This window comes from Pelodiscus sinensis, chromosome 7, assembly GCF_049634645.1.
Source record: "Pelodiscus sinensis isolate JC-2024 chromosome 7, ASM4963464v1, whole genome shotgun sequence".
Classification (NCBI taxonomy): domain Eukaryota; kingdom Metazoa; phylum Chordata; order Testudines; family Trionychidae; genus Pelodiscus; species Pelodiscus sinensis.
The window spans coordinates 48421422-48447756 of record NC_134717.1 but is presented as its reverse complement, the minus strand read 5'-3'; the positions used below and the strand labels follow the sequence as shown (position 1 = coordinate 48447756).

General features: G+C 42.5%; 1 long non-coding RNA gene across 1 annotated transcript; it reads right to left on the bottom strand.

The window, feature by feature from the left end:
* Positions 1–1919: 1919 nt before the first annotated feature.
* Positions 1920–23174, bottom strand: LOC142830201 (uncharacterized). The gene is made up of 3 exons (XR_012905238.1): positions 22556–23174; positions 11512–11921; positions 1920–3909 (listed from the first exon to the last, which is right to left on the bottom strand). It is a non-coding gene; the product is annotated as an uncharacterized LOC142830201 (long non-coding RNA).
* Positions 23175–26335: the final 3161 nt, after the last annotated feature.

Genomic DNA, 26335 nt, shown 5'->3' with positions numbered 1-26335 from the left:
CAACAGTTAGGAAGTTTTCCTAATGTCCAACCTAAACCTCCCTTGCTGCAGTTTAAGCCCATTGCTTCTTGTCCTATCCTCAGAAGACAAGGAGAACAATTTTTCTCCCTCCTCCTTGGTCATGACTTTTAGATACTTCAAAATTGCTATCATGTCCCCTCTCAGACTTCTCTTTTCTAAACTAAACAAGCCCAATTCTTTCAGCCTTTCCTCATAGCTCATGTTCTCTAGACCTTTACTCCTTTTTGTTGCTCTTCTCTGGACCTTCTCCAATTTTTCCCCATCTTTCTTGAAATGTGGTACCCAGAACTGGACACAGTACTCCAGCTGAGGCCTAATCTGTGCAGAGTAGAGTGGAAGAATGACTTCTTGTGTCTTGCTCCTGTTGATGCATCCCAGAATCATGTTTGCTTTTTTTGGGACAGTGTCACATTGTTGACTCATGTTTAGATTGTGGTCCTCTATGACCCCTAGATCCTTTCTTACAGTACTCCTTCCTAGACAGTTGCTTCCCATTCTGTATGTGATTAGTCCTTCCAAAGTGGAATTTGTCCTTATTAAACATCATCCTATTTACCTCCATCCATTTCTTTGGTTTGTCCAGCATTATTAATGATGAGCATTATTAATGTCTCTCTGTTTGAAGACAGCCTGCTGGTTGCTTAAACATGGTAGTTAGGCACTCTCTCAAGAAATCATTTATTGACACAGACAACCGTGATAATTTCAAACCCATCAGAAACCTTTCCATGCGAGGAAAGTTTATGAAATGGTAATGGCTGACCAAATCAATACCAGCTGAATTTCTCTAAATTCTTTAATCCTTATTAGTTTGAACATGGCACAAGAAGTACACTGCTATAGTGTCTTTGGCTAATAATTTCCTCCTGGAAATGCAGAATGCTCAGATATCTATGTTAATATTGATGTCTTTCAACAGCCTTTAACATGACTTACCCCAAGGAAGTGGTTTCATTATGAGGCCTCTTGAGAGCAGATAGGATGACTTTACAACAGTTCCTTTCCAGTGGCTGATCTTTGGATGCCACCATTTTAGGAGTGCTGCAGAGTTCCATTTTGTCCAGTTAGGTAAGGCTGCTGGCAGGAACCCTGGGCAAATCTGAAGCTGTTTATTTTTTTTCATCCCAGCCCTGATTGTTTTCTCACCTGATTTAAAACCAATCCAAATAACACAGAGGTGGAAGACAGGTGTATGGCAGGAACTGACCAATGCCAGCAGTTTCCTCAGTAGAAATTATTGCCTTTGATGTCAGTAGTTTGGAATCTCGGGTCTTTATGGAATCCGTTGGGTAGCATTTAGATTTTAAAGTGTTAATGAAGGTACAAAATACATTTTTACATAATGGCTGGCTAAAATATGAAGCTTTTCCTCTCTGAAGTAGACCTCATTACAGTTATGCATGCCCAATGTGTTTGCAGCCTAGATTACTGTAATCCACTTCGCAATGGTGCTACTCCTTCAGTCTTGGAAAATGACATGGAATCTTCTGCTTGGGTGTGTCTAAACTACATGGCTCCATTGATGGAGCCATGTAGATTAGGCTGATCGGCAAAGGGAAATGAAGCCGCGATTTAAATAATCGCGGCTTCATTTAAATTTAAATGGCTGCTGCGCTGAGCTGACAAACAGCTGATCAGCTGTTTGTTGGCTCAATGCACTAGTCTAGGCACTCCCACACCGACCTGAAAGCCCTTTATCGACCTCACCGTTATGCCTCGTAGGATGAGGTTTACCGGGGAGGTCAATAAAGGGCTTTCATGTCAGCGTGGGAGCCTCCAGACTAGCGCGCTGAGCTGACAAACAGCTGATTAGCTGTTTGTCAGCTCAGCGCGGCAGCCATTAAAATTTAAATGAAGCCGCGATTATTTAAATCACGGCTTCATTTCCCTTTTCCGAACAAACAAATCTACATGGCTCCATTGACGGTGCCATGTAGTTTAGACATACCCCTTGTGAGGAATTCAGTCTTCTATTTAAAAAGGGGCCAGGTGGCTATGAACATGAGATCTCTCTGTTTTGAATTCTGCATTGGATTCCTTTGTGTTTGAGAGGTTAATTCAGCCATAAGTGGCCTTGGATACAATTTGATTTGCACCAGACAGTTGACCGAAATTATCTTTTTCTGTCCCTTCATTTGAACTTCTTAGGGAAGCCAACAGAGACTTCTGGTGCATGGCCTCCATATCTGGAACTGGATCTCACTTATGGCCTGCCAATTTTCATTTTGGCAACCTTTACTACGTAGTGCTAAATGTGTCTGTTTTAATTTGTCTTTTAATTAGCAGGGGATTTACTGCCAGTGGGGCAGGATGTGTCGCAGTTAGGGAATGGGTAGAGAGAAGTGTTATTGGTTGACAGTTTTTAATGTTTGCGTTTTAATCATTGTGCTTGCTCCTGCAGACTTTCTAAATTATAAATTAATGTATAAATAAATGTTTATTAATGTTATAAAGTCCCATGAGCTAGGTCCTCAGCTGGTGTTAATCAGCATATCTTTTTTGAAGTTCCCCGTAGTCTGTGGAGTCACTGAGATTTGCCCCAAATAACAATTCGAACTGTAAAATTTCTTCTCTTGGCTAGAGCAGATTACTACAGATTTTTTCATAAAGTCCCATACTTTAGATCAGTGGAGATACGTGGCTCTCTTGTCATATATCTACAACATTGGTTCTGCAGTTCTGCCACTGAGTTCAGTATGAACTTTGCCTTCACAGAGACTGAAACAGGGTTATCGTTAATATTAATTCCTTGATAAGTATTTAAAATTAGTTTAATACAAACTATGATGAAACTGTGATTGTTAACATACATTTAATAGGATTAAGATTGGTTACTTGACTGAGCAAAGAATCCGTAGCACAAAGTGAAAAAGCTGATTGTCAAAATATCTCATTAGATTAAGAAGCTTACATAATAATCATGAGTCAAAGGTTTTATTTCAAAGTTTCTGTTTAGTATATAACAGATTGGGGATGGGAGAGGAGGCCTTGACTTCATTATACTTACTACTTAAAAGTCAACCAGCACATTTATTTTCAATATGTTGATTTAAGTAGACGGATAATGATGGCAAGTTTTAAATGCCATGGACATAAAGGTCTGTTTTAGTGTGGAGAAAGCAGCTTTACATATCATTATATTTTAACCAGGTGCCTGAAATACCTAAAGTTTGTTAATAAGGATAACAATTATACATCATGGTAAATTTAGTAACTCCTCTATGCAACCCTCTTAGGATCATGTGCTAATGAAGAAGATGCTCTAATAATTAGGCCTAAAGCCCACTGAATGTAACACCTTCCAATTAGCACTCCCCAGCATGAATACTAACATTAATGTTAAACAACAAAGACAAAAATGGGTATCAATTCACATAATAGGAAATAACTGATGAAGTTGGAGGGTGTGATTATTTGTGATTACTTTACAGTCATGCACAGAAAGTAAGAGAACCCCAGTAGGAGCTAATCTCTGGCTACCTCTTTGAAGATAATGAAATTGGCTTCCTACTGATGATTATTCATTAACAATTAATTCTTTCTTGGTGATCAGCTTCATTTTCAGCTTCTCACCACAAACATGCAATGGAATAATTACAAGTGGAAATGAAAAAGCAATTAGTGGCAGATAATGCCAACATCTGATTAAAAAACAGTAGAACAGATTAGCAGTTCAGTAACTGCAAGTCTGGTGCCTTCAGCAGGGAGATGTAAGTTACTCACCAATATTGCAATTCAAACTGTGTTCCTGTTTTATTGCTTCCCCTACATCATGGTCTGCTATGGGAAATGCTCTTTTATTCTTAAAGGTACTGGCTTGTTGAAAATACTTTTTAAATGGGAAGCATTAGTTGAGAGAGCTTGTTGTCCTGCATGCCGATGCTTTTTCTAAAAACAAAATAAAATTAAATAAAAAGATAGTTAAAACAAGTGATTCACTCTGGGGGCAAGCAAATGCACTCAAAGTATTTTAAGATAGGAGGAGACAAAGATCCTTGGAAATTGGGAAAATCAAATGTTTGTTATAAAGGACAAAATGTGAGGATTGTCATTAAGCCCCATACCGTTGCTATGCTAATTTGTGGTTTAACACTTGCATTTTGAGACCACAAAATCCAGCAGAAGACACACTAAAACACAATGTTATGAATTAAGGTAGTGGTGGTGGTTGTTAGTCCTATCCAGAGAGTTGGAGTAGTGAGCAGTTCTTTAAGGCATAGTCAGAAAGAGAAAATAATTATAAAACAGCCATTAAAATAAAGATCATTGTGCTCCATGCTGGCAGAATTTTATGTTTTCAAAAACATTTATTATAAACTACTATTCACTTTCAACTTTTTGTTTTTTTGCATGTATGAAGAGGGGAGGAAAAATGTCCTGAGAGAATTTGGGCTCTGCAGGGGAATTAGTGTTTCCACATAAAAATAGATGGATAATAACAAATGAAGGAAAATGTGAATGCAAAACTTATTGCTTACATTAAAATCCTTCTCTCACATGAGTAAAGAAGTATCTATAGTCTGTTGTGATAATTGGACTTACAAATTTACTTCAGTTGTGGGCTCAACTGTAAATGTATGTGGAAGTTCATACAATGTTAAAATAATGGATAATAACAAATGTCAATAGGAAAAGGTATGAAATAGAGATGGAGAGACTAAATTCAACTAAATAAAAAGGACCTACTTGATATGGTTCAGAGAGACTATATTAAAATCATGCTTGATAAAAACAGAAGATGTAAAACCCGAAATTAGTGAACCAATATTGGTGTATTGGATATTAAGTGTGTAACTAGTGGATAATGAGGAGAAGGGCTATTTCATACATTATTCCATTTTGAGGATCTTTAAAGAAATAAACTTTTTTGGGAAATAGAGAAGAACAGGTGGAAGCTACTGGAGCAAGGTTCACTATCATGTTGGCTGCTTCTCCAAACATTTTATGGGACCCTAGACCTACCTCATCCTAATCCTGAGGGATGTGCTGACTAGACTGGTCCAGAGAGAGGGATCCAGATGATATCACCACCTCTACCAGCTCCATCTGACTCCCACACACCACCTCAGATGAAACAGGATTGGCCTTTGAACAGCAGCTTCAGCCCATGTCAGCTAACCACATGAGATACTAACCAAGAAAGAGACTGTCATACAAAGGGGTTTTTCCTTCTGAACCATTCTACAGCTAAAGGGAAAGGGAACATGGGAATTTGTTCAAGGGACTTAATATGTATATCAAATACTCTGTCTTCTCCCCGTTTCTGTATCTTTAATGAAAGGTTTAAATGATGCTTGGTGGTCTGTTTGCCATGGTACTAAGCAGGCTGATGTCTCTGTATATCAAAACCTGATTCTTGTTTATTGTTATACAGTGACTGAGTTATGTTAATACTGTGACCAATTTATTCCATCTCATATAATACAAAACGTTTTCTTAAGTGATAGTTTAATACATGGACAGACTATTGATTGTCAGTGCTTTTCTGGTTACTCTATAACAACCTTTTGCATTCCCATGGTTTATTCACTACATAAAATTTTCTTTTCAAGTTCTTCCATCTTCAAAGAAAGGATTGATATCATCTGTCATGACCAGCTTTCTTCCCCCTTAAGTGCCCCTCCTCATCCCCTGCTGCATCTTTTTCCTTCTGTCATTGACTCTGTCTCTTGCACGTTACCTGCCCTACTCCATCCACCTGCCCCTTCTCCCCCATCCAGAGGTGCTGGAACAGTTTGTACAGTGGGGGTGCTTAGAGCCATTGAAACAGACTGACACCCTATATATAATGGCAACCCCTTCAAGCCAAGGAGTGCAGCAGCAGCCACTGCACTGGGACAGTTTACCTGGGGGCCAGCAATTTAAAAGGGTCTGGAACTCATGTCTGCTGCTACTGTGGCAGCAGTCAGTGCCTCCAGCTCTTTACATTGCTACTGGAAGCACACGCAGTGCAACCCTGAAGGACGGGCTGGGAGAGTCTAGCCACAACTCTGCCCCTTCTGGCCGAAGCCCTGCCCTTTCTTGCGGCTCCTGCCCATCTTGCCTGGCAGCTTGGCAAGTCTCTCCACAGCTCTGCCCTGCACCCCTAGTTCCAGCACTTATGCCCCCATCTCCTTCTAGCTGCTAAGTTCCATTTATTCTCTGCCTTCCTTCCTTGCCATTGCTAAGCCTTTCTTTTTCCTGCTACCTCTCCTCTGCCAGCACCCTTCACTGACTTGGGTAGCTAGACACCACAGTGTGCCTGCTGCCTCCTTTTTTCACTGTGATGTGTAGCTACACATACCCTACCTGTCACCACCTCAAGTGCTGTGCAAAGTGGCTATAGCCTCAGAGGAGTGCTGTGGCCCCAAACTCAGAACAACTATAGGTGAACCTGTTTAGAAAAAGACAATGAAAGGGAAAGCATGATATAGGTGGAGCAAATAATGGATACCAGTGGTTTTCAAACATTTTTCATTTGCAGTCCTCTTAAAAAATTTCACCTGGAGGTGTGAACCCCTTTAGAAAACTCAGATATTGTCTGTGGGGGACCATGGAACATGGACTAAAAACAGTTTATATAAATATTGAAACACGAAAAGTGAAACCCAGAGAGAAAGAGAAACTCCATCTAAACACTAGATCATTGTCATGGGGCATATGTACTGGGTGCTGGCTCAGCAAACAGTGGGTTAATACAGGCACTGCTGGCCATGCCGACTAGCAGCCTCCAAGGATAAAAGAGGTGGGAAGCAAAGGGTTGGAGTGGCTTCCAGAGGAGCAAGCTGGCTGGAGAAGAGAACTGCCAGAAAACTGCTGAAAAGCTGCTCAGCGAGAGCACCCTGAGAGGGGAGAACTGAATGAGCAGGCCAGAGGAGCATAAAGAAACCAGGGGAAGGAACTCAGGACATGGCTAGAGTTGTCAAATCCTAATTTGGCTCGGCTGGTTTAAGGGTGCTGAGTTGGAATCCAATGGATTGGTGGGCCTGGGTTCCCCTACCAATCCTCTGAGGGATTTAAGAATGGAGAGACCCTCTGGGAACCAGGAATTGACTGAGGCTATGTCTACATTGCATTCCTCTTCCGAGAGTAGAATGCAAATGCAGACAAGCAAAATTGCAGATGAAGCGCGGATTTGAATGTCCTGTGCTTTATTTGCATAATCACGGGCCGCCGCTTTTCCGAAATAGCATCTTTCAAGAAAACAAATGCGGTCCCTATGGGGTTATTTTGAGAAAAAAAACCTTCCTTTGAAATAACCCTTTTTTCTTGAAATAAACCCGCAGGGACTGCGTTTGTTTTCTCGAAAGACATTATTTTGGAAAAGCAGCCATCTGTGATTATGCAAATGAAGCAAAGGAAATTAAAATCCATGCTTCATTTGCAATTTTGCTTTTCTGCATTTGCATTCTACTCTCAGAAGAGGAATGCAATGTAGACATAGCCTGACGGTGCTGCCAGATTGAGGGAACTCAGATGCAGTGCTCCACATGGCCAGAGGTGGTGCAAGGGCACTGAGACACCAACTCTCTCTCTTGAATTAGTCAGCCTGGTCAGCCACGTTGCCATGATATCAACTCTCTGTATTGCTCAAATAAAGGATTGTGTAACCACTCAACTTTCCCACGTATAGCAAACTTCTCTTTTTGGGGAGCTCTTCTTATTCAGGTGATAGGAGAAAACTAGCTTGATGTGCAAAATGCACATGGGGCTCCTTGTAGCCATTCTATTGATTAAATTCTTCTTCAGAGAGTAGTAGGAGTTTGTTCAGATTGTGTGAGTCTTACATGTATAAGATAGCTTCACATTCCTACTGTGAGAAATTGAAGAAAATGAATGAACTTGGAAAAAAAGTAGATAGAGAATAAGACAGAGAATATCTTATTGCTTCTATATAAAACCATGGTACTCCCAAATCTTGAATACTGCAGACAGATGTGGTCACCTCTTCTAAAAAAAGATATATTGACATTGGAAAGGGTTCAGAATAGGGCAACGAATATGATTAGGGATTTGGAACGGGTCCCATATGAAGAGAGATTAAAAAGCCTGGGACTTTTCCGCTTGGAAGAGGAAACTAAAGGAGGGATATGATAGAGGTCTATAAAATCATGACTGGTGTGGAAAAAGTGAATCAGGGAAAGTTATTTACTTGTTCCCATAACATAAGAACTAGGGGTTACCAAATGAAATTAAGAGGTAGCAGTTTTAAAACAAACAAAACGAAGTTTTTCTTCATGGAGCACACAGTCAACCTGCGGAGCTCCTTGTTAGAGGATGTTGTGAAGGCCAGGACTTTAACGCCGGGGTTCAAAAAAGAACTAGATAAATTCATGGAGGTTAGGTCAATCAATGGCTATTAGCCAGGATGGGTAGGAATGGTGACCCTAACCTCTGTTTGTCAGATGCTGGAAATGAATGACAGGAGAGGGATTACCTGATAATTACCTGTTCTCTTCACTCCTTCTCGGGCATCTGGCATTGGCCACTGGGATAGATGGACCTTTGGTCTGAACCTGTATGGCTATTCTTATGTTCTTATGTCTCTCTGTGTTTGTGTTCTTTATTTTTCTGGGCTTCTTTATCAGAGAGTGTTTTATAAGTTACTAAAAGCATTAGAGCTGGAGTTTTCATATGGTAGCTATCCAGAAATTGGAATACCCTTAGAAGACTGGATGTAGGATATTTTCCCTGTAAATAGCCCCCTGAAGCATTGAAAATTGAATCTTTGAAAAACATGAACAGAATACAAATAATACATAAAAACATGAACAGAATACAAATAGTATGGTAGCACTTTAAAGACTAACAACATGTAGCTATCATAAGCTTTCATGTACCCCACGAAAGCTCGTGATACCATCTACATGTTTTGTTAGTCTGTACAGGATAAACTAAAAAACAACAAATTGTATGGTAGCACTTTAAAGACTAACTCAGCTACACCCTGAAGCTTTAGAATACAAATAAACACAGATAAACAAACCTACATATAGCTATCATTTCTATATACATCTTTGCTGTTATGAAAGCATCTTTCATGAGAGAGGAGGAAGGACAAGAGGAACATGATGTATTTCATATAAGGATGAAACCATAACAATTTTTAGAAGTTCCTTTTTCCCAGATTTTGTCTTTTAGCCAGAAGTTAAACTTGACTTCGGTGGAGCTTTTGTATTTGTCAGATAGAAGGGAGACAAGGAAATAGTTATCGAGGATTGCAATGATACTGTTGTGTGCTAACTGTCTCAGGGCAAAGATTCCATTCCAGCACAATCTACTGAAACAGCACAAGACCACTGCATATGGGGCAGTGGACAAATATTCTTGAGGCAAAAATCTTGCTTTCATCAATGTAGGCATTTCCTAGTGTAGTCCTTAAGACTTGTTCATTTGTATATTTTTGGAAAAGAATTGCCTGAATGTGACATGTGGAAAAAGTACAGGTTGGTCCTCCTTGGTCTGGCATCCTCAGTGCCAAACAAGGGGGGTTGCCAGACGAGTGGAGGTCAGGCTTCTGAGCCATCCCAGGGTTCTCTTCCTGGCTCCTGGCCAGCATGCTGCATCTTGCCGCCAGTCTTGCACTGGCTGTTAGCCTGCCTAAGACATTGGCCAACAGACCAGGTCTGCTCCTGTCCATTCACCCCATGAGCTACCCACCTGCCAGACTGGCTCCACTCCCAACCACTGGAAACCTCTGCAGGTGGGGCTTTCTGGTCCAGGACTCTTTGGTCAGGAAACATCCATGGTCGTAATGAACCACAGATATTGCCAGACTAGAGAGGTTCAACCTGTACTCAGTTAGACACCACACAGCTATTATACAGAGACAGCCACCTAAACATCTGCTTCTGTAAACAATTTGCCTCAAAGTGTCAGAATATTAATCCACACAGTAGGATTTCTCCCCCCCCCCCACACACACACTTTTTTTTTTAACCAGGCAGTGGTTTCAGTCTTCACTATTGAAGCAAATCTACACTGTATTCCTGTACTGGTTAAGTTCTTAGTTGTATTATGAATTTTTTAAATTCCATAAAAACGAATTTTGAAAGCAGTAAAAATTGGTCTATGTTTAGTAGGTATTTAATGTATATTGGCTGTTCCGCAGGCCCTGGCACTTGCGATCAGCCAGATGCTTAACTCTAACCCATTTCTAGGGGAAGCCCAAGCTGCTCACTTCTGAAGTAGCAGTAAAAGCTGCTTTCCCCATGCCACTAGATCCTTTGTATACCTTGTGCTTGAGGAACTACCACAGTTGGCTTCCCTGTTCTGTTTCTCCATCCCCATGTGGCTTAAGGGAAAAGGCAGAGTGTGATATGGTTTTATTTGTAAAGTTTGACCCATCTCCCTATAAGAGTATTCTCTCTCCAGCAAGCTTCAGAGCATTTACTCTCACCTTCTCCACCTGAGTACTTCAAATACATTTTACCCAATTGCCATATTTAGGCCTGATCCAAAACCCATCTACATCAATGAGCATCTTTCCATTGATTTCATTAAGATTCAGATCAGGCCCACACGTAGTGGTTAGTTTTATGATAGTTGTATCTTCTAATGAGCACGTAGCTGAGTTTCACAGACAAGCAGAAAAAGGGCCCGATCCTGTGAGTGCTCAGTGCCTCATACCAAATGCCAAGACTTCTCAATATCCACTAACGATATTGGGGGGAGGGAGGAAAAGGCCCATTCTTCCACAGAGACAAACTCTGGTTTGACTAACTCATTTTCATTTCATGTCTTAAGTACTGCAGATTCCTCCTGTATGCATTTGGCATCTACTTTGTCCCGCTCAAGTCTATTTAGAAGGGTGGTGCTAAAACCATCTTCTTGACTCATTGCTCTGACCACATTAGATCCCACAAGCTTTTTTTACTTTACCATTAAGGTTCTTTATCATTTTAAGCTCACCCTATCTACCTGATTTAGTAATGTATCATGATGTGGACTCCTGGCTTGGCTTCACCAGTGTGTTCAGCCTTTATTACCCACCAGTCATCTCCCTCTTTAAACAGTCCTGTGCTTTCTCCTACTCTGTCCGTTAGGCATGAGAAAAACACCCCGATAAAACCTACTATCTTTTTATCCTTCAGTTCCTTCTCTGAGACTTCTCTCTGCCATGATGTCTACAAAATCCACCCTGTTGGTCTTAGTTGCTGAGCATTGATTATTTCTCTTCCTTTTCTTTCCTCTTCCTCCTCATCGCTACTGCTAAATTAACCTTTCATCACACAAAAAAAACCCCAAACAAACAAAAAAACCCTGACAATGTATATAACTAGCAAAGCTTTATTGATTTTTTCCAACATAGTCTTTTCTTGCATGTTGCATCACCATTCTCTACTTTTTTTCCCGTTTGTGTCTTTAGACTGCAATCTCTATAGGGCAAGGAAATGCCTCCATGTTTATATCTTACCCAGCACAAGAGGATCCTGATCCCATCTGGGATCTTTGTGTGCTACCATAACATAACTATTTATTATGATGATGACTACATATACTACTACTAACCTCATTGTAGTGGTCTCAAAGAAAAGCTGGGCCAGATTCAATTACTATACTTCCAAAACATTCTTTCACTTAAAATGTGTCTCTCAGTGAAGGCATCTCAGTGTGGTGTGCAAAGGTGTCTTTAAACTCATTTTCCACTGTTATGATCCTGGGTAGTCTGTGCCAGACTGTACCCTGATACAATTTAGAGAAGTCTGCAGGCTCTGTAACTTGGGCTGTCTGTCAGTGGCCTTAGGGGTCTGAAGCAGCAGGCTGAACTCAGTTTACAGAGAAACCATATCTGTCAGCAACCAAGTGGGTTGTGGAAGTGCTGGTCTTGGAGTCATCATGACAGTTAAGAGAGCTACTAGAATTGCTTCTATTTTGGGTGGGGGGGAGCAGTTCTCTTTCTTTCACTGCAGTAACACTTCCTGTTGACAAAAAAAAGTGAATATACTTAGCCGCATAACTGTATACTTGTGAAACCACTATAGCAACAAACAGAGACTTGCTCCTTAAGTGAGAAAAAATTAATTTCCTATGATTTTATTCCCTGTTTAGACTTTAGCCTAAAAGTTTTAAAGTCATCTAAGGGTGGCCTAATCTTATTTCCAAATAATATGAAAGAGAATTGAGTGTCTGACTCTGGCTCAGATGCATTTGAAAATCTTAGAACTAATCTTCCATAGGAGGTTGAGAAGCAACTCTGTGAACTGACACTTTCTTTAGTTATATTTATTGTGCAAGGGTCAGAATGGATTATACTGGCTGTTTGTATATTTATAGGAGTCTGGAAGGAAACTCACAATGTTTTGAGACTGAGAGGGAAGAGGTGTGTCTATAAACACTGAGGTGAGGTTGATTATTTTGAGCTGGTTTGATCTAAGCTGATCAAGTGACTTCTTGGGGTTACACCTTTATTTTTTTCCTACCGATTTAATGCTGCATCCCATGGCAGCTGAGCAACTCACAAGCAACAAACCAAACAAAAGAACCACCACCCTCAACACCACCACATTGAAATTCACAGATCTTGTCTGTGGAGAAGGTGAAAGAAACAACATTGTGCATGTGTGTGCGCACACATTTCCTTGGTCGTTGCTTTGTCCAGTGTTTAGATCCCTGAATGATAAGTGTAGTGGTAAAAGTAGCTAAAATAGGTAGATTCGAGGGTCTGACTTCTCTAGAAACTGAATCCACTGGGGGTGAAACAATTCACTGCCCAATTCTCTTCCAGTCCCATTGCTGCAAGTTTATAGCCAGATTTATAGCCTGATTTGATTTGCTCCTTTCTGACAGTTTGGGGTCTCATTGTACATAGGCCAAAGCTTTGTACAAGTTGAACCTCTCTAGTCCAGCACTCTCTGGTATGGCAACAACCATGGTCCGGCATGATTTTAATTAGCTGGATGCCCACTTATCATGGGCATGGTCAAGTTTTCCATGATACCATAAAGTATGTTTACAGCCACCAGTTCTGACTCTCAGTGTTCTGTGTCGCTATTTAGCTCTGATTTACCCCTAAATGTCTTTGGGTATGTCTACACTAGACCTCTAGGTTGAACTAGGGTGGCTACTGTAGGCATTTGAACTTGCAAGTAAAACCCAGGATTTAAATATCCCACGTTCCCGGACAGGCTCCATTTTTAAATCCCCTTAGTTCGAACTGACTGCCCATGGCTACACGCGGCAGTCAGAAGTTAATCCGAACTATATCCTTAGTTTGGATTAACGGTTACTCCTCCTACAATGAGGTGTAACAGTTAATCTGACCTAAATCATTGCAGGAGGAGTAACCATTAATCCAAACTAAGTATTTAGGTCGGATTAACTTCTGACTGCCGCGTGTAGCTGCGGGCGGTCAGTTCGAACCAAGGGGATTTAAAAATGGCGCTCACCCAGGAACATGCAAATGAAGCCTGGAATATTTAAATCCCGGGCTTCATTTGCAAGTTCGAATGCCTACATTAGCCACCCTAGTTCAAACTAGGGGCCTAGTGCAGACATACTCTACAAGAGCCTAATAAGCAGTGGAAGTGTTGGTAATGCAGCTAGACAATATTGACCTTCCATGGCATGGCAAATTCTCTGGTTTGGCACTGTTTATGTCCCAAGGGCACTGGAATAGAGAGGTTCAACCTGTACTTCCTGTGGGAAAATGATGATCCTTCTCCTTTGGAATCATAAATGTAAGGATGGCCTTTGTGGTCTTTCTGAAGTTGCATTACACAGTCTGGCTTGCTGTATATTAAGTAGGCTGGTTGCCTTGTGCTGCTGATCAGATCCTGCCCCAATTGGGGTCTGCCTTTTGTACATCTGCATCTAAACTATTGCTAGAAATCAAATCTTCAGTGTAATTGTGAAGAAAACCTTCCACATGAGAACCAAATGCAAACAAATGACAGTGTGGCTTCAGGCAGCTTGAAACATTAGCTCTGAGATGCAAACAAATGGTCTCATTTATTGTAATGGATTGTTCAGACTGAAGCCTATTGGTAATGTGTTTAAATGACATAATATTAACTGTTTAATTGCTTCTTAAAGTGATGTCTTACTCTGGTAGCAAGAATGGGTTACAGGACATTGAAGAGAGAATCGCCATTATCCCCCATAATGACACATTAGCCCTGTTATGGGTCACTTACATCTTTTTCCAGTCACTACTGGTTATTTATATTTGGGAATTAATTATCTTTTCGGGTCTTTTTTTCTCTTTCACATAAGAATTTTAAAAATCATAAATTTAATCATTTTAGCTATTTAGATCTGAATTGTCATGGCCTTGTGATTGCAGGGATCCCAACCCAAAAATGAGTGTTTGTGTGTGGATGGGGTGGGTGGGGGCACGGCTATTGGAGGAGTAGTAAAATAATTTAAAATTTTCCTGATACTAATCTATAATTCTCCATCAATTAGTCCATACTTTTCCATAAGTATCTATAAAATGACATTATTATTAGCTAGTACAAGTAAACAAGTTACACATAAATGCTGCTCGAGATGGATGATTTGAGTGTCTTTAATGGTTCAGTCTAGGGTCTGAAGACATGCCATATACTCCAGTGAGGTTGGATTAGGCTCTAAGTGATTAGAACCCAGCTATTACATAATACATTAATTACTTCTTGTCTAAATCAAATATTAACATGTCATAGTATTTGTTATGAGAAGAAAAGCAAGCACTTCCTTAGGGTACATCTAGACTACAGGGTTTTGTCAATGGAAGTTTTGTCGACAGATACTGTCGACAAAAGTTCTGTCAACATAGAGCGTCTAGACACATTCAGTTCTGTCGACAAAGCAAGCTGCTTTGTCGACAAAACCCTGTAGTCTAGACGCAACCCTACAGGCAATAACACCTTCTGTCGACAGAACTCTGTCGACAAAAGGCGTTATGCCTCGTAAAATGTGGTTTACCAGTGTCGACAAAGCTGCTGAGTTCTGTTGATGTTATGTCGACAGAACTCAGCGGTAGTGTAGACGCAGGTATAGTTTTGTCGACAAAAGTCCACTTCTGTCGACAAAACTCAGTAGTCTAGACACACTCTAAACCCCATTATATCCCTGTCATATGTTTAGAATGCTGGGAGCAGACAGTATATTTAATAGTTCTTTCAGAGTGGGCTGTTTTCTTTTTTTTTAATTCCACCCACATGAAGAGTGAATATTTACAGTGTAAGAGTTAGAATCATATTTAACATGATGAAGCAGAGGCAAAGAAGAAATAGAAAGGAATATCATTCCTCTTGTTACAATTCACTGTGTTATTTTATATGCAAGATAATTAACAACAATATAGACTGCAGTTCAGCAAGGGACATAAACACATACAATCTTTGGGCTATTCACATGGTTAATGGGATGGGCTTATGAACCTTGTTGAACTGTGGCCAGAATAAAGATTCATCATACTGAACATAAAAGGGGGGGTTCCCAAGTTAAAGAAACTCTCCACTAACAGCTTCAGTAACACCTTACGTATTAAAAAAAACTGCAGTACACTTTACATTTGTTATACATTCTGTTTCCTCATTTTTAGTATTATTTTCAGCCATTGGTAGCCAATGGGTTGAAAGATTGGATGGTAAAAATAAGAAACTGTTGATGAAACAAAATTACTCAGAAAGTTTTTCAAAAATCTGTAGAATAAGGCTCAGATCTTGAATGGAGTTTTGCAGAATTATAAAGTGAGGATCTGACCATACATTCATTGTCTACCTTTGAAAAACAATGGATAACTTTTTTGCCCTGAATCATAATTTTAGTGGCCAGCCATTTCTGTTTCTCTGACTGCAATGTCTTACAGCTATATAATAACATCAAATGATGCAGAACTACATGAAAAAGGAAATCTCACACTAATAATGTTTTGAAGAGCTGATCGACTCTGCCAAAGGGGTTAAAATGGAGCTGGGGGAATAACAGGAAATGGGTTTTTAACACTTAAATATTGATCTACTTAAAAGAAAAAGCTTACACAGTTCTCAAGACACTTCTGATGAGTGAAATCATAATTTCCATTCTATATTAAACAAATCTATATAGCACAGCATTCTCTTTGCTTGTGTTGAGGCAGGAGTTTTTTATTTTTACAAGCCAATGTGCAATTTCACAGTTCTTTTATAACCACAACCATACCTTCATTCTGTGCACCATGACTGTACAGAAGCAAGGAAATGAAGCTTAACAGGTTACCCGAGCACAGCTGCAGGAACAGAATGTACTAAAAATATGTATATATACTCTGTATTTACATATACTCTCACATAAATATGGTGTTTTGCAGGACACACAAGAAAAATTATCCAATGAAAACACCGGAAATGAAATGGCAATAACATCAGATTTCGAAGCAAGTCACCTAGCAGAGTTCACTTCAGGAAAATTTTAATAATTTAAACCCTTGTTCGTTACTAAGTCTCTGAAAGAATATTGATTGTATTTGCTGACAGTGGCATGAAGTGGAAATTGTCCCCCAAAAGGAAGGCATCAAGAGGGAATCCCCACATTTAAAGCTGCATTGCATTTTGCTCAGTTGCACTTCATATGTTGTTGAATGATTGAAAACTCTAAAAATGTAGCCCCAAGAGCTCTAGTTCTCACTCAGGAAAAATCCCATTTAAGTTCTAGGGAATTTTGCCCAGTCAGGACTGTGGGATATTCCCAGGTCACACAGATGGCTGGATAGTGGCAATGAGCAAGTGTTTCAGACTAGTTTTGAATATTGTCATCCACAAACCTGTAGAGTTAAAATTTACTTTTGAATTTGTTACACATGCAGGCCCAAAGTATAGATATGTTCTGCTCACAATAATGTCAATGAGAATAGTGCGATCTGATTCAACAGCTGAATTTGGTTCTTCAACTTTTGGACTCAATATATTTGGGATCAATATTCTAAAGTCGTATTCCTCTCCCTTTGCCTTTTCTCCTGCTTTCTTCAGCACTGATAAGCCCAGGTTTTGATGTTGTTACTGCTTTTACTACCAGATATTTTGCAAACAGGTACAGATTAGCTTCCTCACTCTAGAGCTGTTCACATTCTACTTCCCCTTTCATTTAGACTTATAGGCCTAGCAGAATTTTTGCTGTGGCCACACCTGCTTTCTCTTCCTTCCAGTAGCTGCTTCCCATAAAATAGCATGAAGATGTTTCCCTCCTGCCCTCTTTACGTGATCCCATTTAATTTGAGCAGGGCAGTTTCATTTTTAGAATATATGCTTCTTTGAAAATGTATTGTTTGTTACTCCCAAATCTAAGATGTGATGCAGATGCTCTAATCCTGCATAGGAAAAAAAAATCTCTCTCTTTCTATTTGTGCTATTTACACTTCTGTGAGTTTACTCTGTTTTTGAACACTTCATATGTTCTCTGTATCTGCCAGTGTGCTTTGCACTTGAAGCCCTCTCTCCTCAATGCATCACATCAGGAACAAGATGATTCTGTGAAGTGCCGAGAACTGAGACTTCTGCTCAGTGCTTTGCCAAGCCAAGCCCTTCACCAGCACCAGTGAAAAGCATGAAAAATGAGCAGCAGGAACAGAACCTGATCCTCACAAATATACCAAGTAAATAGCGCAGGAGGAACAATCTGTTTAGCATCCACTGAACAGACCCGCCAAATCCTTCATAGCTCAGTTGGACCGTATGAAGCAGCTTTCCGAAGGAATTATGGGTAAGCTTTCCTTCACGCCTCTTCCCTCCTGAACTGATTGATTGTGCTATGTAGCAACAGGATTTGACTGCAAAGGACTGAAAAGCGTCATTACAGCAACATAAGGGGATGTTGGTTGTCAGTGGTGAACTCACCCTCGAGGTGCTGAAAATATTCTGGCATGGAACAAACAAGCTCAGATAGGAGACTGTTCCAATTGGAACTCCTCCATTGATGAGTAATCCCTTCGACATGCCCTCGCTCACTAGCACAAGGGCTATTTTACCAGTCTGAAAGTGATCGGTGAACTTGCAATGGCTGGTCAACCTAAAAATAGGTTGTAAATCAGGAGGCCAAGTCAAGATGATATGAAACAACATTAATGACCAGTTCAAGTTCCCTTGTGAATGGGATTATTTGTGTGGAAGGAGATGAACCTAAGTGTGCATCAAAAAGTGAAAGGATGGCAGGCATAAAACCCCACAATTCTGAAAAACCAAAGATTTATATAATAGTAGTATTATTATCAAAACATTTATGTTATGATAATACCTAATTAGGATTAGGATCCCATTGTGCTGTGCACTGTGCAAAGAGAGACAATAACTCTTCACGAGGGCTTAATCTAAAAACCACAAGCGGATGAAAGGTTAAGAATAGGGCTATTTCCTTCAAAGTGCCCCATAGGGTATGTTGCCACTGCATTTTCAAACAGCAGGTGTGTGTCTCAGAGCCAGGCCTACAGACTCAGGTGTGTGCTACGGCACTAAAAACAGCAATGCAGGCTTTCAGCTTAGGCTCTGAAGCCTTGGTAGGTGGAGTTCCCTACGCAAGTGAAATGTAAGAGATACTGTTCTCTCTGGGTGAGTGTGTGTTTACTGGAACATCTCACGCCAGCCCCTAAAGAGTGAACGACCCCCTGCTAATGAAGTAACACTGTGAGGAAGTTGAGGTATATGTTTCGTGCCTTGTGGAGAGGGAAACTGTTTTAACCAGCAACTGAAGCAATATTTCTTCAGTCAAAATTCTTCCCTTGAAACTTCTCTGACAGTTATTTTTCACAAAGTCTGCTTTGCATAGAAATGTTTGAGCTCGTTTCAGCTTTTCAGCCAAAACTCAATCTTTTTGTTGAAAATCTCCAGATTTCCGCTTTTCTGCAAAAGAAAAGCCATTTTCTCACAAGCTCTGCACTGCCCCATCTTCCAACAATAAATAGATGTTTTCTGTTGTTAAATTTGAGCTTATACTAGTGCCATTATTCAAGGGTTTCTGCATGACAGTGCTAGCTCACCAATAAGGAGACTGAAAGGTCACTGGACAGAAATGAAACTGATTAAACCCTAGGATGTCTATTGAACACTCTCTCTTACACAAACGTCCCCAAACAGCCTGCAAATGATTTAATAGCCAGTTAAAACAAACAGCTTTTCAGCAGGTTTAATAACTGATTAAAGCTTAACGGTCTCAGACTAACTTGTTTAGTGCCAGTCTGAATATACACAATGGCTAAATGAGTCCTCCCACTATAATTCTGCAGTGCACTGGTGGCTTTGTAAAAGACTCCCAAAATGCTGTACTCTAGGCATTGATGCAGGAACAGTGATAGATGCCCTCAGAGGACGTAGCAACTGAAACAGTTTAGGACAAAACACTAGCTGAATTCTTCACATACATGTTCAGATCTTTTAATATGGTGCATTACCCTGCTCTTTGTGATGCTGTTAAAATAATTCACAATAATAGTTAAATGCTATTTGTATTAACAAAAATTAGTTGGTGATTGCCCATGAATGAAAATGAGCCTGTGTAGGGAGAAAGCAGTGGGTGGGAATGCTCCATAATGGGGTGCCCAGGAGAATTTACCCTGCTGCTTATCCTGAAGTTTTTGTTGAAGACCCAGCATGTGTTTGAAGGAATGAGTCAGACATTAGAGGAGGAGGAAAAAGCTAGTCTGGAGATAAAACGGACTCAAAAGACCTTTTTTTTTCTATCTGGTGGTGGAGGAGATGTTGTTTGTGGTCTGTGGGTAACTGAAACAACATTTCAAGAGTGCCAGGGCACAGGTTCTGCAACAGTTTTCTCTTATCTGTATGCACACATGTCATCATGGCCATTGTACTACATTGGTTGCAGAAGTAAGGCAGGCATAAAACTTGCCATTTCCTTCCCTTTAAAGCTTGCAATTATTTTATTTTATGGAAGTGCATGTGATGGCCAGTAGGACTCCAGGAAAGGGCTAGAGCAAAGACACATGCTGTCTTATTTGTTCACTTGTGAACAAAATTTTGTCAGTTTCCCATAATGTCCATGACCTTCATTAACCCCTTCCTCTGCTCCCAAAATACAGGTCACTGAAAGAGGAAACTCACAAAGGGGAGCTAAAGAGTCAAAAATATTTGCAAGCAGGCCTTCCGACAGCAATTCTAGCCTCCTTCCCCCAAGGGTAGAACAGTCCATGGGCCCCCCACACACTTGCAAGCTACGCCAGTGCTGACTTTTGGACAGTGCTGTATTTGCACAGGTTGGTGCCCAGCGAGCGGTTGGCTGCGCTGCCAGTGCCCGCCGAGCTACCAGCCTGGGCGGGATTTCCATGTGTCCCCCTGATAGGGTTGCCAACTGTCTAACCACACACACCCAAAGACACTTGCCCTGCCTCCTTCCCCTTCCCTGAGGCTTTGCCCTTTCTCCCAGACCCCACTCAGTCGTTCCCCCCTCCCACACTTTCACCAGGCAAGGCAGCAGGATGGGATGTGGGAGGAGATGAGGGGTGCAGGCTCGGGGACAGAATGTATTGGTGGGGATGGCGGGCTAGAGCTCTGGGTGTGGGAGGGACAAGGTTGGTGACAGACTTTGCTAGGCCCTTGGCAGGATATGTGGGGGATGGGAGGGAGGGCTCAATTCTGGATGGGGCAGGGCCTCAGGCAGAGGGATGGGTCTGGGGACTAGCCTTCTCCACCCAGCCCTCAGTACTGCCTGGAATTTTCATGGCAATTTAAAGGGCCCCGGGGTCTGGCCTCAGATGACATCTCAATAGCAGCCTGGAGCCCCAGGGCAATTGCCCTGCTTTGCCTCCCTCCCGCCCCCCATGCGCAGCCCTGGGGAGAGGGTACAGGGTCAGGTCCTGGAAGGGACTTTGGATGCAGGAGGGGTGAGGGGTCAGGCTGAGGGACAGAGCTTGGGTGCAGAGTGTGGGCTCTAGGCAGGGGCAGGAATCTGGGGTACAGGAGGGGTTTTAGGGTGCAGGTTCTGGGAGGGTGTGAAGGGTCAGGAGAGTGGACTCTGGAAGGGAGTTGGAGTGTGTGAGGAGTGCAGGCTCTGAGCTGGAGAAGGGGATGCAGTGCAGGAGTGGGACGGGGCAGTGCCTACCTTGGGCAGCTCACTCCTCTGGCAGTGCTCCTAAGCATGGGGAGGCAGAGGGTCTCTGTGCACCACTGCCTACAGGTACCACGCCCACAACTCTTACTGGAAACTGTGGAGTTGGCGCTTGGGACAGGGGCAGCAGGGGCAAACTAGCCGTTTCCATGGGCAGTGTGGAGTGACGGTGGGCAAGAAGAAAAAAATGAGGAGTAAAGTTAGAGCCAAAGGGGTTGGTTCAAATTAACGTGTCCCGGCGCACACTTCCTGGTTTGTATCAGCTGGGATTAGAACTAGTGTGCCGGCGAGATCATGCTAATGAAGCGTGGGATATTTAAATCCCCGTTTCATTAGCAATTTTGAATGCCTGCATTTGCATCCCTAGTTCTAACTAGGGTGCAAGTGTAGACATACCCTTATTGTGTAAGGTACTGATACTTTCTGTATAGTGCTCAATACCTTTGATTCCCATTGGCTTTAACAAGAGATGAGGGCACTCAGGGTAAGTCTATACAGCTGTCCCTCAGCAAGGTAGACAAGCAAGCAGGGAAACCTGAGAACTGGCTGTCCAGGGGGGTCCCTTTAAGCACAGGCCTCTGATAGCCTCAGGCAGCAGCCACACAAAGTAACTCCTGACCTGATTCCAGGCAGCCTTAAATGCGATTCAGTGTCCAATCATTGTGGACACGCTGTTTTGAAATAGCAAAATGCTATTTTGGAATGCATTTTGTGTCTAGACGAGTTATTTCAAAATAAGATTATTTCGAAATAATGCTGTAGTGTAGAGATACTTTCAGTTATTCAGCTTGCCCCAGCTTTAGAGCTACTCTGCCAGCAAAGTTTTTTTATAAGAAACACATGGAATTGTGATCAGACTCTACCAGAGGCATGATGTCATTAAACTGTTAAGTTGAAGGAGCCAAACTTGTAATTTTAAAACTGATATTTGACTTAAACATGGATGCATGAACACTGTGTTAGAGCACTACAACCTGTCATGGGATGACATCTTTGCTTTCCCACTACCAACCTGCAAGCAGTGTGATAAAACACCCAAAGTTCATTCTCCTTCTCCCTGGAGTGGTAGCCATTTTGGAAGTAGCCGTGTTGCAAATCATGACAACCTTGAGTAAAGTTGTTTGGAGACCACAAGGCAATTAGTTCCTTTGTTTTTAAGGAGACTATATCCCTGTAGCATGCCCTAGTGCCACAAGTCCCAACACTAATATGGGGCCTCTTGGAACAGGGCTTTAGTTTACATGTTTTTGATAATTTTTCCAAAAATCAGAGGGAAAACAGTAAAACAAATAGGTGTAAAGTGGACTTGATGGGTGGATTCTACTACTTAGAAACCACTTTTAAAATTACTCTTAGTAGAACCATTTTTTCCAAGTTATCCCCCTCTGTCTCATTATCAAAACACTCCTAACTTGCCTCCCCCCAAAGGGCAGTGCTACCTGTCCTAGGAAATGACAATATAAAGATCTGAACTCCAGTCACTTCAATTTTTCCTCTACTTAGAAATCCCATTTCAAATAATTCTGTTGCTTCTACTTACGTATCGGGGGATGAATCCTGCCATCACAGGACAGAAGTAGCTCCCACTGGAATTGAAGCTTGCAATGAGAGAATTGCATCCTTGCAGTTGGAAATAGGTAGAGGGTGGGTACCAAGCCTACTTTTGGGGGCTTTTTCAGATGCAGTATGTCTGATCAGAAACCATTCAAAGAATCACACTGCAAAACTGAACATACACGGATCCGCCATTGAGCGAGAAGTAGAGAGAGAAATGCTCCTGAACTCAATCAGCCTTTGATATCTGCAGAGCTGTCAAAGTCATGGCTGCCAAGGTGACAACTCCTATCGTGGCCCCAACTGACAAGAAAAGAGAGTCTGTGCAAAGAGATTGGGGGCAGAGGATTTGTTGAGCACCCAGTCCCATTAAAACTCTAGTTTTGCAGTTCTCAGTGCTCATAAGGAACCCAATGCCAATACAGGCGATCCCAACACTCGATGATCCACAGTGCAAGGCATACTGGGGGCACATACACTCTTCTTCAGCATTCTGTACTATCGGGGGACAGATATTGGCAGCATATCAAAGCCCTCTGCCATCTGTTCAGTTTCATTCCTTCCTTCTCCCCTCTTTAAAAATGTTTGCATCCGTGGCCAAGATTACCCACCTCCAGGAGTTTCTTGCTTGCAGGAAGCCTCATACTTCCTGCCCATTTGCATTCAGCTGTCACCTGGCCTCCATTATGAGCAAATCTTCTTTATCTCCTCACTGTGCCTGACTGGCTAAATTGCAGTTATTCCTCACTACTCTGCAGGGCAGCAGCTAAGTTACTATGAGGCTTCTACTGAAGCCACTATTCTCCTCGGCTAGATCTAGACTGGCATGATTTTCTGCAAAAGTTTTTCCGTTAAAAGCGTTTGTGGAAAAGAGTGTCTAGATTGGCACAGACACTTTTCCGCAAAGCACTTTTTGCGGAAAAGCGTACATGCCAGTCTAGACGCGGTTTTGCGCAAGAAAGCCCCGATTGCCGTTTTCGCGATCAGGGCTTTTTTGCACAAAACAATACCGCGTTGTCTACACTGGCCCTCTTGCGCAAAAGCATTTGCGCAAGAGGGCTTTTGCCCGAACGGGAGCAGCTTAGCATTTCCGCAAGAACACTGACAGTCTTAAATGAGATCGTCAGTGTTCTTGCAGAAATTCAAGTGGCCAGTGTAGACAGTTGGCAAGTTTTTCCACAAAAGCAGCTGCTTTTGTGGAAAAACTTGCCAGTCTAGACGCAGCCCTCTTATACAAGAGCAGTGACAGGGGATCGATATGTGCTGGGATGCAAGGGCCTCACATTCTATTCTCACCTCATCCCAGGCAGCAAAACTACCTCAGTTTCACTGTGGGTCATTTTGGCCCTGAGAAATGGAAGGAGCACTGCAATTGAGCCTTGTGCAATTAGCCTCAACATCCATTGGGAATTAATTCATTTCCAATTGGTTTATATTAGGAACAAATGGAACTTGAATTTACTCCATTGTAGTCATAGCATCATGGTTGGCTTCCTGAGTTATGTAAAACCAACTGTATATGTGGTTCTGAGGAAGTAACCTCATGCCACATTGTGTGGCAAAAAGTGAAACCAATTTGTTTCAACCACCCAAGAACTATTTACATAAACTGCAGGGTATGTAGAAATATTGGATTTAGAGGGGCTTTTGTAGCATTTGTGTATGTATAAAAACAACTTTTAATTGCACTTCAAGTCAGAAATTATATTTTGAGGATGAGGTCTTGTTTAACATGTAATAATATAGATTCAAAAATACCACCCTGGTTTTTCAAAGGCAACCTTTTAAAGAAAATTCTCTTTGGGGACCCACTTCCTTTTTCGAATCCTTTGGAGTGGCACAGTTGTGGTTTTCAGTATTTGTAATATTTTATATATTTGTCTATAACTTAGAATTAAATTCTTAGTAAACCTGAGTGTTTTCTGAGCTGGATTCAAAAATAAAAGGTAGAAGCCAGATTCTTCCATCCTTATGCTGAGGAGGAGTGTATTCTGTCAGTAGTCTCACTGAAAACAACATAACAGTAATGACATCTCTTTTGATGTTTGGTGTCTTCCTTGATGCCCAAGACGTAGGCTTAAAAAACAAAGTCCTTCAGGAGGTCAGAGAAAACCTTTAAAATGCGAATCCCAAAGCACACTAAAAGCCTTGCAGGAACAAAAATCAGAAATAAAAGAAAAAAGGACCCCCAAACTACCATTTTAAATATCTCATTTTTAAGGCAATATCATGAGTTTGGAGACCTTGACTCATATGAGGTTGTGAGTTCTGAGATAAGTTCACTCACCACAAGTAAAAGTGGCAAAACCTAGCTGTAAAATTGGAAATACAGAGCCATGAATAGAGGGAGCATCCATACCACCCACAGTGAGGCTCTCCCTGAGCAAATTCGCATTTTGCCTTAAAACCCAACCATGCAAATACGGATTGCAATGTGATTGCTCAGGTATGAAATGTTATATATGAACAATAATACCTATTTAACTTCTAGTACATTCGGTCATGAAGAAGTAACCCTTGCAAGCTCACAGTGGAGCACCAAAGCACTTTAATTAGAAGCGTTAGATAAAAATGGAAATTTGCCGTACTAAGACTGTAATCCTGGGAGGGGCTGAGTGCTCAAGCTCCAGGACCCGTGAGGGTAGATGGTTGTAACGCGGGAGCCCCGTCCTGCTCCCCGTTGACTTAGGTCCCCCTCTCTCTGTGCGCCTCCTCACCAACTCGTGCTACCCCGCTTCCCCCTTCTGTGCAGTGTGGCTCTCTCTCTCCCTCCTCCTTCGCTCATCCCTCCGCCTCGCTATCTCCCGCTCTGTCCTCCCTCCGTCTCGTTCTCTCCTGCTCCGTCCTCCCTCCGTGCTTCCTCTCCCTCCCCTGGGCCTGTTTTTAAAAACCGCGCCGACGTCCGGCCCTGATGACGTCAGGCGCAGCGTCCGGAGGCTCCTCCCCCGCCGTGCGTCCTTGCTCCGCCGTTGGCCCCGCCCCCGCCGTGCTGCCCGTCAGCTGGGCCGCGGCGGCGGAGCAGGCCCTGCAGTCCGGCTCCCCTCCCCGGGTGGTGCCCAGGAGGGTCAGGGCGACCGCGGGCTTGGTGCGGGGCGCGCCGCTGTCAGGTGCACTGGGGCGGCGCGCCCCGTCACACACCTCCCCCCTCAAGTCCCCTTGCTCCCCTCCTTGTGCCTCCTGGGGTTCCTCGGGGATTCTAGAAAAAAAGTCCGCGTTCCCGTGGTCTCTCCCTGCTCGGTGTCTCACTTTAAACCGGTAGGGCTGCAGCGCCAGGTACCACCTCTGGATGCGGGGGTTGGCGTCCTTCATGGCCAGGAGCCACCTGAGGGGGGCGTGGTCGGTCACCACCGTGAACGTACTGCCTAGGAGATAATAGCGTAACATATCAACGGCCCACTTAACCGCCAAGGCCTCCTTCTCTATTGTTGAATATCGCTGCTCCCGCGGCAGCAGCTTGCGGCTCACATAAACGATAGGGTGCTCCTCTTCTCCTTCCCCCTGGGACAGTACAGCCCCGAGCCCACGCTCGGAGGCGTCTGTTTGCAAAATAAAGGGGCGAGAAAAATCGGGCTGCGCCAGCACAGGAGCCTGGGTCAGCCGCTGCTTTAGGGTTTCAAAGGCCTGAGCACACTCAGGGCTCCACCGCACCCGCTTGGGGGCCGCGTTCCTGGTCAGGTCCGTCAGCGGGGCTGCCAAGGTTGCAAAATCAGGCACGAAACGTCTATAATAACTGGCCAGCCCCAGAAACTGCCGGACCTGGCGCTTT